Source organism: Camelina sativa, chromosome 14 (assembly GCF_030686135.1).
Source record: "Camelina sativa cultivar CO46 ecotype springtype chromosome 14, ASM3068613v1".
Classification (NCBI taxonomy): domain Eukaryota; kingdom Viridiplantae; phylum Streptophyta; class Magnoliopsida; order Brassicales; family Brassicaceae; genus Camelina; species Camelina sativa.
In genome coordinates this window covers 30,287,691-30,305,017 of record NC_141893.1, presented here as the reverse complement: position 1 = coordinate 30,305,017, position 17,327 = coordinate 30,287,691, and the positions used below count along the sequence as shown (strand labels likewise).

Below are 17,327 nucleotides of genomic sequence, written 5' to 3'. Positions count from 1 at the left end.
CTCGGGTGTTGAAAGGCCGATATTTTAGGAATAAACACCCTCTTATGGCCAAAAAACCATATAACCCCTCCTTCGCTTGGAGGAGTATTTTTTCAACTAAGGGATTGGTGGAACATGGAGCGCGGTGGGCGGTCGGCTCGGGTTGTTCTATTTCGGTTTGGCGAGACCCATGGATACCAGATATTCGACCACGTCCAGCAAATGGTCAGGGAAGACTCTCGTTACCGAGTTTGATGGTGAACCACTTAATTAATCCTGTTACGAAGGATTGGCATTTGCCTACTCTGGAGGATTTTCTGGATCCGGGGGATATACCGATTATTCGGAGTATGGCGGTCAGTAAAGTCCAGCAACCGGATCGATTAGTATGGCACTTTACCAAGTCAGGGAAGTATACGGTTAAATCAGGTTATCGGCTAGCCAGAGAATTAATGACGGAAGTCGAATACGGGCCGACTTGTATGGCCCTTAGGGCCCAGTCGTGGAAACTTGATGTTACCCCGAAGGTCCAACATTTTTTCTGGCAGATTGCTTCGGGCACTCTCCCAGTGTTAGAACGGCTTGCGTATAGGGGTGTCCGGTGTGATACTCTATGCAAACGGTGTGAGTCTGCACCAAAGACTATTAATCATGCTCTTTTTGAGTGCCCTCGCTCGCTCGATGTTTGGGGGTTGTCACCGGTTTTGTTAGTGACAGATGGTTTTCCATATACTTCAATCTATGCAAATTTAGATTTTATTTTCTGGCGGGCAGCTTCTCAGTCGGGGGATCCTGATGTAGCTCTTCGTCTTTCTTGGATTCTTTGGTCACTATGGAAAAACAGGAATAAAAAAGTTTTTCAGGGGTTAGAGGCCAAGCCGTTGAAGATTTTAATTCAGGCGAATAATGATAAAGTACTGTGGGAGGAGGCCAAATCTTACTCGGACAGTTATTTGCCTACTACGCCTCTGTTGGAGGATAGGGGGCGTTTTCTCGATGTCAGATTGATGGTTCATGGAAAGGTTCAGATCCTCTGCAGGGTCTAGGGTGGTGGTATTGTAGTAATGAAGATTCGACGCTTCTTCTGGGAGCACGGAGTCAGAGGCGCGGTCCTACATCCTTACATGTAGAGCTACAAGCCTTGATCTGGGCTATGGAGTCACTATTGGCGGCGGGAGTTGTCTGCCAGAGCTTCGAGACAGATTGTGCAGAATTGGTGGCGATGGTGCAGGCGCCTGATGATTGGCCAGTTTTTTCGCCTCTGTTGGAGGAGTTATTTTTGCTCAGATCACGCTTTCCTTCCTTCTCCCTGACCAAGATCACTCGAGAGCTCAACGTAAGGGCAGATTGTCTATCCCGTTCTTCGAGATCTTTACTTTCTGAAATTTATTTTGTAAACTCTTTTCCTCCGGTTTGGGCAACCAATCTTGGAGTTATCTTTTAATTTAATTAATGTTTGGTTGAAAAAAAAAAAAAAAACCTTAAAATAATAGAACTGAACTGTGATATATATTATAAAACCGTTAAAACCAAACTGTAACCAATCTATATTACAAAAGACTTTTATATAGTTTCAGTTTTTGTAAAACGTTTATTTTTTCTTTGAATATAATTTAATATTAAATTCAAAAAAAAAGTTTTTGTAGAACCAAAAAACCGAAAAACCTTAAGTCCATCCATAAATTCTCTCCTTGCTTATATTTAGTTAGAACAAACTGATTGGATTGAAAAATTTAATAAGTCTTCTCAATTTCGGTGGGATTAACTTATTTTGAGTCATGAATTTTTTTAAAAAAATTTAAACCAATTTTAGTCATTAAAAGAAATGCATAGGTCGCTCAATAGACGATTAGCATTCCTATACACATGTAAGATATGAACTATCAAGTGCTTCGAGTTTGAAATAAATTGATAACATAAACGTATTAGGGAAGACACAATATGTAAATCATTTATCCTTGTCTTAAGAAAATCAACCACCATTTTTGAATTTACTTCCGGCTCTAAGCGTGTAATTCCTCTCTCTCTCCCATGCTATATATATCATAGTAAACGTCCTATAACTCTGCTAACAATATTGAACATATCTCAATATTTAAAGCAAAACCACCACACCAATAACCTTCTCCAATACGTACAACCCTGCTGTTGTAAGCTCGGGATTCCTATGAAAAGTTCCATCTGCATTCAACTTGAACAATCCAATCTCGAAGGTGGATTTGTTCGAACAAGGATCAAGTCTTAATTTTTTTTTTCAATCTTTATATGTTTGTTTATTTTTTAATATTGGATAACAACAGACCAATAAATTAGTCAAATTCCTACATTTATTGAAAGCAGGTTTTGATCTTTGGTGTAATAGTGTATGTTTGCAGTGGATTTATTATTTTCCACCACATTGACTTCATCTTTATATGTTCTTTTTAATGATATTTTCTTATTTTTCAGACAATTTTATCAAAAATACAAAACCTCATATATGTATTAAAATATTAAAAATGGGATTACAATAAATTTTTTATGTTTCCGCTGCATTTTATAAAGCAAAAACTAAAATTTATCTGTTTGTGTTTAAATTATAAACTGAACCTTTTTTATCGGATGTCCCCGAAGGGACAATTATAAACTGAACCAACTTGTGAAACTCTGAAACTGTGGAGAAAATGTCCCACATCTGATAGATGAGAAGGGACTTGAGTAATATATAATATAAAGGGTTAGGGCCTCTCCACTCATTGCCAATTGGTTTTGAGTTAGAACCCCATAACAAACCCTAATTTAACATGGTATCAGAGCCTACACACGCTGACCCATTAATTAGTCCGGTCCGGATAGAGGCCCGATCACCTCATTAATTGATGGCCCAAAAGAAAACCCAATTCCATCGAGATTTCTTAAAAAAGAGAGCATTATCTCAAGGGGGCGTGATGGATTCTGTCGAGATTAATGGCTAGAAGAGCCATTATCTCGAGGGGGCATGTGGAGAAAAGATCCCACATCTGATAGATGAGAAGGGATTTGACTAATATATAATATAAAAGGTTAGAGCCTCTCCACTTATTGCCAATTGGTTTTGAGTTAGAAGCCCATAACAAACCCTAATTTAACAGAAACAAATCAATCATAGTTTGGTTTTGTCTATCAACATTTGTAATAAATGTATGAGGTAACTAATATGTTGATGAGTTTGCCCCCCCCCCCCCCCCAAAAAAAAAGTAATATGTTGATGATTTATTTGTAAAAGTGTCGTATGAAAAACCGTAAACAAGTTTACTCATATAATGTCTATATTTTATTGAATTACATAGGTTATACATGCATTTTTAATCGATGATACAATATTTATTCACATGCATCAGATATTTGAAATATGATGGACAGTGCTGCCACTAGGACTCAAAATCAAATAACTCTTGGAGAACAAAAATATAACCTTTGGAGTCAAAACACCCAACATGTGACATTTTTATATACTTTTTAAAATATAATCTCAAGAAAAAAAGGGTGTAATCTTAAGCACTGTTTACCCCCAGAAAAATAATATATACTTAAGAACCTGAGATTTAGTTACTTTAAACATTAACAACATACTTGATCATTTTAAATAGAAAACATAAAATATTTCAGGAATTTCATATTTCCATCATATCCAAATGTTTTTTTAGTTAGTTAAAAACTTACGAATCAATTTTTTCTGTAATATATTATACATTTTTTTATTAATCTCGACACTTAAATATGTATTTTTAAATTATTTGTAAGGAAGAAAAAAGTGATTTAACCTAAATAAAAAACGCTGAATTCTTTTGTAAATTGCAAAAAATTTACGTACGATTTATTCAATTATAATTAAATTGTTTATGTAAAATTTAGTAAGTTTAGTTACCACTTTTTACCAAAACAGAAAATTTACTTACCACTTATCTATATATATTCTATGAAATCAATTTGTTAAAACATATTAGTTTTTAATTTAAAATTCAGTCAAAACAGAAAATAAATATATATTCACGTCAAAACAAAAGATAAATATATATCACCTTAGCTAAGATTCTATGAAATCAATTTGTTAATATATATATATAAGTTTTTAATTTAAAAATTTGTGATATTAGAAATAATGATATAATAATTATATGAATATAATATAGTATGAAACCCCACGCGTGAGTCAATTTCTAATACTTTATTAAGAATTGATAAGAATTTTGTTATAATAAGAAATTGACGTATTTAATTAATTTAAAATTTTGGCTCATATCAGGTCTAACTTGTATAACCAAAGATCAATAAATTTATATTTTTTTCACGATACTTATTAAACTCATAATAAACAAAAATATAAGAAAACAGAAATTCTGGAAATAAATATATCATCTCTGCTGAGATATTAAAATATATTACATTTTTTATACTAAAAACTAAATTCACATGCATACCAAAAATGATATTATAATCACCAAAACAAATCTTACTCAATACCACAAGAAATCCACATAGTATAATCATATTGTAAATATAATTTCTTTTATATATGTAGATTTATAATGCCAATGCCTAATGGGGTGGTAAAATTTCGATTCCTCCTACAGGTAGAAAGATTTTGTATGATAGTTCATAAATGTCATAAATAAGATTCATAACTCATCGAATAAAACCCTCAATGTCGACGATGCATTATCGTAAGTAAGTGAGATTTCTTAAATCGGATTGAATTGAATTTGAATTGACTTGACCGATTACAAAAATAACTTCCAAACCTAATTAAAACCAACATTTAAAACAAGTTAGCCTACTAAAGTTTTTAGATATATGGTAGTATGTATGGCCATGGAATATGTAGGTGTCGGCAACACCTAAACCAGTAATAAGTCGACATGTGATAAAGTTGGGATCATCGACATTATATTATATTAGGAATAAAAAACCCATTCCTTCTCACTAACTATTTTTGGGCCTCTTTATCTGTCCTATCCAAGGAACAATTTTGAAGACTCACTTCACTCTCACTTATATCACTATCACTCACTATTATTATCACTCACTTCTCGTTACCAGTATCATTAAATAATCATTTATACTATTGTTTCTCTTCGTTTTCCTTTTTAGTGAGATATTATAATCAATTAATCATTACTATTTGTTTCGGAGCTAAGTTTTGTTTCTCTTGTCGACATGCTTACATATTCCCTCTTTAGGTCTTTTAATTTATTTGAAAGTATATTATTTTGGATTATCACATAAAGATAAAAGTTTGAGTTTGAGTTTTGAAATGTTATGAAGGTAAGTTTCAGCTAAAATCCATATACGATTATTTAATGAATTTATAAGGTAATATCTATCAAAAACCTCAAAAAATAGTTAAATGTCACTTTTTTTTTGGATTAGGAATGCATTGGTTCTGATACGTACCATTTTGAAGATTCATGGACATCTAGCTGACATATCAATCACGCTATACGGGTCTGGTATGACTCAAAAGTCTTAAACTCCCAGTATCCCATAGATATTTTAAAGGGCAATTGTCATAAATACCACTAAAATAGATTTTTGTTCCAAAAATACTATAATTTAGTTTTTTTCTAAAAATACCATTAAAATATATTTTTTTCCAAAAATACCATATAATTGAACTAAAGTTCTAATACTAAAAACTAATTCCTAAATTCTAAATACTAAACCCTATCCCTAAAAACTATACCCTAAAACTAAATGTGTCAACCCAAACCTAAAAAAAAAAAAATCTACATTCTTAAAAATCAATTTTTTTGTGTTTGTGGTAATTTTGGAAAAAAAAACTTTTGTGGTATTTTTGGAAAAAAAACAAAAATGTGGTATTTTTGAAAAAAAAACATTTTAGTGGTATTTAAAGGAATTTTTCTATTTTAAATTGATGTTCTTTGGCTTTATATATAAACTGTGGCATAGACCGAATGGTTTCCGGCTTTGTTAACAAAGAATATCCATTTTAAAACTTTCATCAATCAGTGTGGTTTGTTCACAAATCCAAATTAGTTCAATTGCAATAGTGAAAACACCGGACTAATCTTAACTCCAAAAAAATAAACACACATACTTTTCACAACAAGTAGAACACGACAAGAGGAAATATAGAACAAAAATATAAAAAGTATGAAACATAAGATTTCTATATTGAAGATGGAAGTGAAAACTTAACATGCTTAATTATAAGTACTGTATAAATGTGAAACTGAAAATTGAAAATTTATAACAATAATAAACATAAATGATATTTTTTTCGAATCATGAAACATGGATTCATTCAACCAAATGCGTAGTGTCCAAATCAATGTTAGGAAGAAACGTCGACTACTAAAATTATTTTAAAACATTATATGAAATGTAAACTTGTTATGTTTATTAGGGACCCTTTTTTTGGGCCACTTTATTTTTAGGGTTTTTTTTTGTAAAGTAGTACATTTTCAACACAAACTTAATTGGATTTTTAGTACATAAGGTAGAGTGTAGTGGTGTGAACAAAAGGGCATTTACATCCATAAAGCTCATTTACTTATTCTACATTATTTTTTAAAAAATGTACACTTATTACTTTTTCTAAATACTAAGATAAAATAATCATGAGAGAATAAATAAAAATAAAAATAAAAATGAAAACAAAAATAAAAATAAAAATAATGTGAACCCAACCGAAATAGTTCAAGTTTATAAAATAATTTTAAAATTTGTGTGAAATCCCACAATTAAAAAAATAGATTAATGGGTTTGGTTTTCTATTGTTTTCTTGTGATCCTTGAAACAGTTGTATGTGCCAGAGAGCTCGTGGTAGATAGACAAAAGGGTTGGACCGTGTCATCTGTTAGTTAGATAGTTCAGATCCTCTATGGATCTTGGATATATGTGAATCTAGAATATCCTCTTAGTATAGATATGATCTTATCAACATATTGTACTATATATATTGTCCTTCGATCAATGTCAATACTCACAGAGTTTACATTATAAGCCCTAGCCTACGGCTAGTTGTTTACTCGATCCATCTCCGCCATTTTCTTCTCTCTCTGCTCTGTTTCTCTCCCTCGTCTCCTGTTTCTTCTTCTTCTCCTTCTCGTTTTCAACTCGTTATTCTTTTTTGTTCGACGTCCCATCTCTCATTATGGCCGACGTAACACAGAAAACCAACAAACCATTCGGTATTTCCCAGATCAAGGCTTATATTCCAATCACCCTTGACATGACCAAGATGAACTACGACGTCTGGAGAGAATTGTTTGAGACTCACTATCTTACATTCGGCGTTCTTGGTCACCTCAACGGCTCGTCTACTGCAACTCCGGCAACAAAACAGCAGTGGACAGAACACGATGGACTAGTTAAAATGTGGATCTACGGCACCATCTCTGAATCAATCCTCAACACTGTTCTCAAAACCAAAGCCACTGCCCGTGAGCTTTGGCTCACCATCGAAGAGCTCTTCTGCGACAACAAAGACGCCCGCGCTATGCAGTATGACACAGAACTGCGGACCCTCACGATTGGCGATTCCAGCATAGCAGAGTATTGCAAACGCCTCAAGACACTTTCTGATCTCCTCGCCAACGTCGACTCACCTGTTACCGACCGTCAGCTCGCCATGTACATGCTGAACGGTCTGACGGACAAATTCAACTCCATCATCAACGTGATCAAGCACAAGACTTTATACCCTTCTTTCACTGTCGTTCGCTCAATGTTACAATTGGAGGAGGACCGTCTCTCCAAGCATGTGAAACATGTCGTTAGCCCACCATCAAACACATCATCGCCAAACATCCTCTACACAACTACCGATCAACACTAGTCGCGTGGTTCTTCATCTGGCTACAACAACTGTGGCGCACATAGAGGTCGTGGTCGTGGCAGTCGTCATAACAGAGGAAGAGGTCGCAACAACAACCACTAGTCGTACAACAATCAACCATGGGGATAAGGTTATCCGCCGTACCAACCACCATATTTTTCACCTCCCCCTCCCTACTACGGACCTCCGCCCTACATGGCTTATCCTTTGGCACCACCGGTGAACCATGTCGCTCATCAACCTCGCCAACACGGTGAGGCTCATGTAGCACAGACTACCACACCGTTGACCTACCTCCCACCAGCACTGACGAATGCACTCTAGACCATGACACTAAAGAACCCCAATGCCACCCCTTGGGTCATGGACACCGGCGCAACCAACCATATCACCTCTCAACCAGGTATCCTTCGTCCTCCTTTTAGTTCGAGTCATTTACCTTGTGTCGTTGTGGGAAATGGATCCTCGGCTAAAGTCACTCACGTTGGTAATAGCATCCTACCCACACCCTCTCGTTCACTTTCCCTTTGCAATGTGCTTGTTTGTCTGTCAATAATCAAAAATTTAATCTCGGTTCGTCGTTTTGTCACGGATAACAATTGTTCTGTTGAGTTTGACCCCCTTGGTTTTTGTGTTAATTATCTCCCGACCAGGACCAAACTCTTCCGCTGCATTAGCCCAGGCCCTCTCTACTCCGTGACTCCGAACACCAACTCGTCTCCCCCAAGTTTTTGTTTCAGTTCCTCCAAGTTTTCAACTATGGCATCGTCGCCTCGGTCATCCAGGAAATGAGAATCTTTATCGCATTCTTTCTTCAAACAATATTTCCTTTAATAAGACCGACTTGACAACCCTGTGTCAAGTGTGTCAACTTGGCAAACACATTCATTCAACATTTATTTCATCAAACAGTTCAGTTTCCAAACCTTTTGATCTTATTCATTCGGATATCTGAACCTCCCCTGTTCCAAGCGTTAGCGGAATGAAATACTATCTCCTATTCTTAGATCTTTTACACACTCTATTTGGGTTTATCCACTACAACGCAAAAGTGATATGTTTAGCAAGTATATGTCATTCGTCGCGTATGTCCACACACAATTTCAATGCAATATCAAGTCTATCCAATGCGACAATGGTGGTGAATATAACAACCGTGCGTTCCTGGATCATCTCTCCTCCACCAGCACAACCATTCGCTTCTCTTGCCCCCACACGTCACAACAGAACGTACGGGCCAAACGCACACTACGAACCATTAACAATCTTGTCTGCACGCTCATCCATCAAGCGTCCATGCCGCCCTCGTATTGGGTCGAAGCTCTACACACTGCTGTTCATACAATCAACCTCTTACCATCATCGGTGATCGCCAATCAGGTAATACCACCATCTTCGCATGTTTGGATGCTTATGCTATTCGAACGCTTTAGCCACCTCCGAACGCAAGCTTTCTCCACGCACCACTTCGTGTATCTTCTTGGGGTACCCGACCAACCACAAGGGATACCGCTGCATGGATATTGCAACCCGAAAAATCATATTGTCTCGCCATGTCACTTTCGATTAATCTGTGTTTCATTTTTTGGCACTTTCCTCCGCCGCTTCCACACCGGTTCCCGTGCCTAAATAGATTATTCTCGTGCCTCCCATTCCCCGGTTGACCATCACTCCTTTAGTGGAGCCACCAGTCATAAATGACATTCCCCTCCCCCCTCACATCTGATGGTCACCCGTAGTAAAAGTGGTATCACCAAACCACAAATTCTATTATGTCTTCATACAGACATAATCTCTCCCCTACCAACGTCGCATGTACAAGCGGCTAAGGATCCATTTTGGAATGACGCAATGACAAAAGAGCACAATGCTCAAATTAAAAGGCGTACGTGGGATCTTGCACCCCGGCTAGTTGCTACTAACATTTCGTTCCATGTGGCTTTTCAGGCACAAGTTCGATGCAAATGGCAAGCTTAGTCGTTACAAAGCTCGGTTAGTCGCCAACGGAAAGTCACAACAACTGGGTATTGACTGTGACGAGACGTTCAGTCCAGTAGTAAAATCGGTGACCATCCGTGCGGTGCTTCATACGGCGACTGCTCGCAACTGGCCACTACATCAACTGGATCTGAAAAACGCTTTCCTCCATGGTGACCTCAAAGAAACCATGTATATGCACCAACCTCCCGGGTTTGTCGATCCAACTAAGCCCAATCATGTGTGCCTCCTTCGCTGCTCCCTCTATGGTCTCAAGCAGGCACCCCGCGTATGGAACTCTCGGTTCACCACTTACTCTCGTAGCATTGGGTTCAAACATAGTGTTTTGGACAATTCACTCTTCATTTATCACCACGGCCATGACATCGCTTTTCTTCTCTTGTACGTTGATGACATAATCCTGACAGCCTCATCCGACAACCTCCTTCGCAACATTATCTCATCTCTAAGCACTGAATTTGAGATGTCGGATCAAGGCCTACTCAACTACTTTCTTGGAATTTCCATTAAGAGGAACGATGCTGGTCTTTTCTTGAGTCAACACAACTATGCTACTGACATACTCCATCGCGCAGGTATGAGCAACTACAACAGTAGTACTACACCCGTAGATACCAAATCCAAACTTGCAGCCGACGCCGGCCCTCTGGTCAAAGACCCTACGCTCTATCGAAGTTTAGCAGGCGCACTTCAATACCTTACATTCACCCGCCCGGACATTGCCTATGCGGTCCAACAAGTGTGCTTGTTTATGCACGATCCGCGGGAGTCACACTTCACTGCGTTAAAACGCATCCTCCACTACATCAAGGGTACTATCTCTCACGGTCTACAGATTCATCGTTCGTTCGTTGCTGATCTGGTTGCTTACACGGACGCTGACTGGGCCGGCTGTCCCACGACGAGACGGTCTACCTCAGGCTACTGCGTTTATCTTGGCGATAGTCACGTTTCGTGGTCCGCCAAGTGCCAACCAACCACGTCCCGGTCCAGCACCGAGGCAGAATATCGGGGTGTTGCAAACGTCGTTGCCGAAGCTACATGGCTGCGTACACTTCTCTCTGAAATGCACATTGCCATTCCTAAAGCAACTCTCATGTACTGCGACAATGTCATCGCCGTCTACATGTCTTCCAATCCCGTTCAGCACCAACAGACAAAGCATATCGAAATTGACATTCATTTTGTTCGCGATAAGGTTGCTATTGGTGAAATAAAGGTGTTCCATGTTTCCTCAGCTCACCAATTCGCGGACATCTTCACGAAAGGACTTCCAACTCCGTTGTTCTTAGACTTTCGGGACAGTCTGAACGTCCGCTCCTCCGCTTCACCGACGCTCTGACTGCGGGGGATTGTTAGTTAGATAGTTCATATCATCTATGGATCTTGGATATATGTGAATCTAGAATATCCTCTTAGTATAGATATGATCTTATTAACATATTGTACTATATATATTGTCCTTCGATCAATACTCATGGAGTTTACATTATCACACAATCAGCTCATCAAACTCTACAATCAAAGGGCAGAGCAAAGCAGGTTCGAAATCAGTGAGTCTCTGCATAAGTTAAGAAACCATGTTGCTCATTCCGATACATAAATCATATTGAGTCGAAAATCATGGACAATGCAGTGTTCGTCTACCAACCAAACAAGACTCGGTGCTTCAATTAACAATGAGACGTTACGATAGCTTCAACACAGATGCAGCCACCGCTATATTCAAAGATGGTCACACTTCCTTCACGCTAAATGGTCTGGCCCATATCATTTCATCACAGCTTCGCCTTGTTCTTCTTCCTCTGTTTTGCCTTCTATTAACAGCTAAGGTTGTATATTAGCGTAAGTATATGCGTGTGTTGTTTATTTCTAATGTAAATGATCTACACAATTCATATAACTAGCAGACCTATAATATATGAACTAGGTAATCATCCGTGCTGTTGCACGGGATGAAATTTTTGTTTGAAATATTATATTTATAAATATATTTATTTAGTATAAGATTTATAATACAAACTTATATTGTATCAAGTTTATGAAAGTTTAAAATATTAATCGTTTCACCATAAATTTTAGATTGACATGATGGCGGATTTGGATCGAATGTAAACCAAATAAATAAAAGGTAGAGTGTTTGTAACTTCTGAATGTGATTAATGGTGAACTGGTGGAAATGATGATGATAGGAAAATCATATATATAGGGGGGGGGGGGGGTAGTAAGTCCAATGATGGTTTATGTTTTAATTTTTAAAAAGATTCACTTCCCTCTAAGTAAATTGTTTCGATTGAAAAACAAAATCTTAGATTAGGTAAATGATTTCGGATTTTTAGGCGCAATTACTTTAGTTCTGGTGAGGGTGTTTTTAATTAAATTTCTTTTTTAATGGAAAATCAAAGGATTAACTTAGGTCGATTTGATTTTATTTCGGTTTGCAGTATATTTGATTAATTATGTCCTGATTTTTTGGGAAAACGTTAATTTCAATTAGAGTAATCGCATTTATTTGTTTAATATTGCAATAATCAATCATACGTCATTTACATCTATAATCTAGGAAATTACGCAATTATCATCTTAATTAAAAATAGTAAATTAATAGACCTGTATGATATTATTCCCATCCTTTTTTCTACTGAATTTAGTAGTTAATTTAGAATCGAATATTCGTTTTCTGTTTAATTGATAATCCCCTATATCATAGGAGAAAAACGTTATTATCATCTTAATTGAAAAAAAAAAAGTAAATGGTTAGGTCTGTCAGATTTTATTCCTTTTTTCTAGTGATTTTAGCAGTTTCTTAGTAATCGAATATTTGTTTTCTGTTTAATTGATAATGGTAATCTCCGAAGTATCATAGGAAAATTTATCCAAAAATAGCGAGTCAATCAACAAATTTATGTGTAAGTATGTCATGCATAAGTATTGATTTACAAAATCATCACCATATATATATTTTCTTATTAGAACAAATTAGTATGCATTTGTTCCCGACATTACGTGATAGGGTGAATTTTTAATATAACAGAATATTTAGCGGTATAATTATATAATTATTGGTGTGAGGCAAAAAGTTATGTGAAAAATAGAAAGATTTGAATATTGTCAGTATTAAATCCAACTAAAATGTTGTACTTGATTAACTATTAAGAGGAATAGAAAGAATAATATTTTTAATTTATTTAATTATTCGAATGAAATACAATTAATAATAAAATCCATACATTATCTTGCTTATCCCAAAATATTAATACAAATGAAATCCTTTATTTCTTTGAAGTAGTTATGTAGTTTTCATGGGTTATTTTGATTCTTTTTCTGGGATTTTGTAAACTGTTTCCTTTGGTTAAATACTGAAACAGAATCTTGATATTAGGTGTCTGGTCATTTGCTTCATGACGTACCGCTTTTGAAACATGTTCAAATGTAAGATAGATCTTGAATACTTACCGAGTAAAGGTTCGCAATTGGTAAAAAATCATGTTTTTCTTTTTCTGCCACTGTTTTTCCACGACATTATAAACGAACTTAGGAGGATGTTCATCATAAATTATATTGGTGGATGACTGGTACTGGCTATTACGCTCGAACCATGATGAGACATGATTTACGTAAAGCTTGGAGAAAGAAGCATGTGATTATTGAAGATAGATTTTTTTTGTTTGCTCTGGCTGTTTGCTCTAACTATTAAGCTCGAAAAATGTATATATAGGTGAGGATAGGCATGTGTAGGGTTTTGTTTATGGGTTTTTTTTTTTTTTGCCAATAAATATAATGGCAGAAAATGTAATTAATTAGAAAATTTGAGAGAATTTTACTAAATGGTGCACTGAGCTCTGTAATGCTGACACATCAGCTTTTTCACCAAATAGGGGATATATGAAGGATAACGAAACACTGAGAGGTTAAGGTTAAGTATAGACAAAAAAATCAAGAAGACCTATAAATGTTTCTTTATTCTCTCTTTAAAACTGCTATTCGAAAATAAACAATGTCTTCAAGGTATGTAAAAAACTGAGGGTTTGTTTTCTTCTATGGTTTTGCTGATTTTTAGAAAAGTGAAAAACTAACATCTAACCTCACTCACTCATTCCTGATCAAATGTTTTTCCCGAGTTCAATCTTTTTCACCAGTCTGACTGTGTTTTGAAATATCGAATCTAGTATCCCCGCGACCTGAAATCCAACAAGCAAAAAAGTCTTAACTTTTCTCCCAAGGAATCTAGCAGAGACTGTGAAAAAGCTAGGCTGTGAGACAAATACTATACCGTAAAAACACCTCCTATTATGGCGCAAACATTCGTGATGAAGTGCGAGAATGACTTCGGGTTCTCGCTTATTAAGACCTGCAAAAAAAAACAGAGCAATGTATAGTATGTAAAAAGGAGAACAGGCATTCAAATTAGTAGTATGATATATTTATTTCTCATCTGTGTAAGTACCTGCATTGGAGAGAGCTCAAAGTGAAACTTTGCTTCGGGATAATGGTAACTACGAGCTACACTGCTATGAGCCGTATATTCATATTCCTCAATCAATGAGTGTTCTTGGCCGGATCTTCTTGAAACGACCTCTGTTTTGACTATTTGCAAGTAGTGTTCGATCTGTACATGTTACACACGTAATAAGAGAAACCTCGAGTAGGGAAGTACTTTCACTTGGAATTTTGTGGAACTTACGGTAACATTAGCATCCAGTTGTCGTTGATTGATGAACGCTTTTCCATTAAGCCTGTCATGGCTTTGGCCAAGATAAGGCAGTAATCGTTTCATATCAGTCCACAACCTTTCTGAAACCATTGTACCAAATGTTAGATGGGTTACGATATGAGACATGTTTATTTGAGAAACATCGAATGAATGAGCTCCTGAATGAGCTGAGATCACAAGTTCGCCCGGAACCTGAAAAAAGAAAACAATATAAAAGACAAAATTGGCACCATGTGCATGTGAAGGAAAAAAACACATGAACATCTCATAAAATTTGGATGTTTTCACATTTTTACCTTCTTCGCACGCACATAGCCTTCAACTCTACAACCTCCACTAACTGGTGCCTTTTTAATAGTTGAGGCCGCATTATCAGATTTACCATCCAAAGCCAACTTATGATCCTCCTTTTTAATAGGTTTGAGCAATTCTTCCACCATCTGAAAGAAAATAATAGTTGTAATTATGTGCTATTGAATCCTATATAGGTAGAATCTGAATTTAGAGTAGTCTACCTTGACTAGGCTATCTGTGTCTCGATCTCCATAGTACGACTCATGTTCGTGGTGCCCATGGTCCTCCCTTGAATAAGATTAGATAGTGAGCATTATATAGACAATTGATCTTCAAAAATGATTAGGAGTTTTATAAAAGAGGTGAGTAAATGGTTAAGTAGACGACATGAAGAATTATAACTGAACAAATGGTAAAGTTTTAAGGAGCTAATGAAGGTCATTTCTCACCTAAGATCATTGCCTTTTCGGAAAATCCGAATAGATGGGTAGCCTTGTATATGATTGCTGAAAATTTCATTTGATAAATTAGAACTGAAAAAAGCTAATCTGAATACGAAATACCCTAAAACAACAAGAAATAGAGGAGGAAAAAAGTCAAGATTGATAGATACCTGTTACATAGAGTAGCTTCTAGTGTGCAATCAACACTTCCTAAAAGAACACGGTCATCAGTTCCAGGATCATATCTGAAACATCAGATGTTCCACACTGAAATCATCAGAAAAGCGTAACTGGATGATTCTTGTTATATCACAGAAAATGTTTAATGACAAATACAAAAGAACAAGTAAAACACACACCTCTGTCTTGTTATTTCAGATGGTTTCTGAAAGCAAACGGTAAAAAAACCAAGCATGAACATTTCATTGAGCCATAAAAACTCTCACAACAGTGTGATTCATCCACCAAGAAGATATTGTATGCTAGACTACATAGTTTGGTTAATTAGAACATCTAGAATCTAGTTTCAAAAATCTGATAATTGCAAACAAAAGTATTATGAAAATTGAATAGTCTACTACAGAATGCAAAAACTATTACCAGGCGATTACTCCAGTAGCACCACGGTGCATAAAAATTTACAACCAAAATTTGAAAACTGCATAGAGAGAGTCAAACATTAATTCATATTAAACACCCTTGGACATGTACTCATATATAGTTAGTATACATACAAAATATAGAAGAAGTTGCCAACTTACTGATGTGTATACTTGTCAAAAGAAGCAGCGGTTAATAGTATATCAGCATAACTATTTTCTTCATGATCTTCGTCTCCATGGTTGATGAGATGTAATCCGGAGGTGGAGTGAAACTCCGCACCAGTGGCTCTTAAATTTGGATCAATTGGAACTTTTCTAATCGTTTTGGTCATATTCAACCTGTGCTGAAGAATTTTACTACAGTTTAAACATAGGATATGATATAACTATTGTCACTGCACACTATGACGTGAGCATACAACATACATGCTAGCAATGCGGAATGGGATGATAGAAACAGCTAGACTGAGAGCTGGAAACAGAAACTTACAGTTCCCAACACGTCGCTCACGTCAACCGATGCAAATTCACATGAGAGGGCAGGAAAGCTACAAAAAAAAGTGAAAAAAACCAGACATCAATTTATCAATAAACTACCAGTATTGTAAATAAGATTGAACCATAAACACATAAGAAGGAGCAATAGTGAAAATGCTAACCAATAATGATTGTTAAGCATCTACCTGATGTTGAAATCAATGTTTAAGAAGTCCCCATCAGAGCTTTTATCAACTATTACAGATGTGCTAGTGTTAACAGCCAAATAACTACTCAGCTCCTGCAATTTAAACCATGAGCCAAAATCATTGGACAATGGCAGAATCATATACAATTCTTTCAAGGCAGAGAATGACAATTTACCATTCCAAACAAAAAAAAACATAGCAAGGGCAGCTACAATGGACAATCCAGCACCAGAGAGAGACGCCTCAGTCAAATCTCTTGGGATTTTCCTGAAGAAAACAAAAATATCATAACCAGAACAACACAATTACACTCAGTTCTAACTCCAGACAACAACAACACAAGTATACAATTTTAAAGACAAGGACCAAAAACACTGTTTCCCTATTCATAATCAAGATAAAAAAAAAAAAAAAAAAAAAAAAAAAAAAAAAAAAAAAGAGAAAGACAGGACCAAATTCTCACAATCCATAGTCCAACAGATACTGTCCACAATTGTATTAAAAAAAAGGTACGAACTTTTCGCATATGCATCAATGCCAATAACGAGAATTGTCACGAAAATTGTTACACGAAAGAGATAATAAGAGGGTTTGTTTGTTTGTATGATGTACCTGTAGAAATCAACGGCCTTGATCTTAGTGGTTGAAACCATGGCTGTGGCAGAGACAGATCTCGACAATGAGCTCTCTCTCTCTCTCTCTCTGTACTACAGTATCTCCGGTTCTGTTCCTAAGGCCGTCTCGTGATCCCACTAAGCCAAATCTTCAAGACTTCAACAAAACGGATTTTTC

General features: G+C 36.2%; 1 pseudogene across 1 annotated transcript; it reads right to left on the bottom strand.

Moving 5' to 3' along the window:
• Nucleotides 1-13,737: 13,737 nt before the first annotated feature.
• Nucleotides 13,738-17,188, bottom strand: LOC104742614 (protein disulfide-isomerase 5-3-like; annotated as a pseudogene). Its single transcript, XR_015580040.1, has 15 exons — nt 17,148-17,188; nt 16,711-16,802; nt 16,533-16,627; nt 16,340-16,397; nt 16,009-16,193; nt 15,848-15,905; nt 15,607-15,632; nt 15,418-15,492; nt 15,254-15,310; nt 15,026-15,092; nt 14,807-14,950; nt 14,481-14,702; nt 14,244-14,405; nt 14,070-14,147; nt 13,738-13,977 (listed from the first exon to the last, which is right to left on the bottom strand). The product of XR_015580040.1 is annotated as a protein disulfide-isomerase 5-3-like (transcript).
• Nucleotides 17,189-17,327: the final 139 nt, after the last annotated feature.